Here is a 2,228-nt window from a genome sequence, read left to right as displayed (position 1 = left end):
AATCAAGAAGACCCAAGGTCAAGAATAGATCTCTAGAGATCTTCTGGTGCCTCCTCCTTGACTCTAGGCAGGACCATGACTAACTAATTTCTCCCTTCATGTGGGGATATTTGTAAAGAAAATTGCACATGCTTCCAAAATAATCCTTCTAATTTTAATACTCATTAAATCAGGCAGTTTTTCCTTTAGTGTAACCAAAATCAATCTTTACCTTTTAATCTGTCCTCTTTGGAGATAGAAACCAAATGTCACTAATTCTCTAGTGACCCAAAGAGCATTATTAAGCACCACCACCACCACTCAAGTTTCAATGCTCAGGATGAAACTATATATTTAAGCTACTCTGGAAATATTTTTTGCATCCTTGAGACAGAAGGATCGAGAAATATGCTAGGGGCATTTCAATACGAGTGTAATAAACACTTGGGAATCTGGGAGACGTAATATCTCCATGGGCTTCAATGTGCCACTGAATATCTCTCCTGGCTTTGCCTGAGATATTTTGGAAATGGTGGTGAGAGACAAATTGATTTTCATCATCTCTATACACAGTTAAAGTCAGAGAATGCAACAGAGTATATTGTCTGCAAAATTAAACTATCTGAAATGAAACAAAGTAGAATTCCCCACATACACAAACCAGTAAGTGCAAAGCAAGGGGAATTTAATGAGCTATTGATAGAAAAAGACAGAATACCAAATAAGATGGTGTTGACAGAAATACTATGGGAAAGGGGAGAAACCTGACAAGCCATGAGTCTACACATTGGAAAAGGGTAGAGGGACGCAAATGTATTTAGCAGAGAGAGTCATGGGGTTGCAGTCCCTACTGAGAAGAGACATGCTATATTTTCTGCATAACTATTCCTTACCCAAATACACACTGCCATTAGGAATTTACAGACAATTTGAGAAAGTTACCTTTAAGACCATTAACAAAGATGGCTTCCTACTTGAACTCAATTTTCTCATTCCCTTCCCTCCCACTCCTCATAATCTTGGGCAAAAAAAAAATAAAACGCTCAATGAGAATTATAATTGAGGAGTGGGAGTTGTTAATGGTATCTCTGTATGTGCTGCTTCTAATGAATAGAATGTAAACTCCTGGAGGGCAAAGACTATTTAATTTTTGTCTTTGTATTCCTAGCAAAAAGTGCTGTGCCTGACACAGAGGAGGCAATTAAAAATATTGATTGATTGGTCTGATTGCTTCCCAACAGACTTACCTGCTTCCATCCTCTCCCATTTCTTGGAATGAAATGTCCTTGAAGGCAGGGGCAATTTCTCTTGGATCTTTGTATCCACAGTGCTCGGCATGGTGTCATATATGGGCTAACACAATAGGCTTACACAATGACTTATTGCTAGCACAATAAGAAATGCTTAATAAATTCTTGTTAAAGCCTCCCTCCAAGTAAAACTTAAGTCCCTTGAGAGTGAGGACTGTTTTGTTTTAGTTTTTGAATCCTTGGGACCTATCATGGAACATTGCACAAAGTAGGGATGTAATAAACATTTCTCAATTTTAGTTTAGTAAAATTTAGTAAGATGGAACATCTAGATATAACTAACCTCTTGTTCTACCTGGATAATTTAAAGGTTGCTAGGGATTTCAGGAATTGATTCAGACCAATGGAATATTATTTCACTCCAACTGGAATAGCATAGCCAAGGTTGCCATTTACCATGTAGAAAAGATCTGAGTTTGGGGTTATTGTCTTTTGTCTGCTAAGACAAAAATGTCTCTCCTTCTGAAGAGTCAGTAATTCCTCCCTAAGTTACTTCAAACTAGTAAGACTCAATTGATTAGGTCTAAGAACAAAAATGTATCTTGGGAGACCTAGTTTTCAACCACTCAGTGGAATCTACCATCATGCCATTTGGCTCCATTACTCCTTATACAGAGAGTGGGTGGGTGGTTGGGGTTGAAAATGCGTATAGTAAGTCAGAGTAAACTTTCCAACTCAGGACACAAAAAAGGTACTTCAGAGTTAACTGCTGTCATGAGAATACAGGCCAAAACTCAGAGTCTGAGGAAATTATCTTACCATGTTGTTTGTCGAGATTCAGGAAATCCAGAGAAGTATTTGCTAATTGTGGTGTGAAATGATGCATCCTGAGGGCAAGCAGAGAAATAAGAAAAGCTCAAGGTTAAGAGGAGTTAATGGAGTGAGGGAGGGAGAAAGAGAGAGAGAGAGAGAGAGAGAGAGAGAGAGAGAGAGAGAGAG

Source organism: Vombatus ursinus, unplaced genomic scaffold (genome assembly GCF_900497805.2).
Source record: "Vombatus ursinus unplaced genomic scaffold, bare-nosed wombat genome assembly UNPS02014959.1, whole genome shotgun sequence".
Taxonomy (NCBI): Eukaryota; Metazoa; Chordata; class Mammalia; order Diprotodontia; family Vombatidae; genus Vombatus; species Vombatus ursinus.
Note: the sequence above shows the minus strand (reverse complement) of the source record.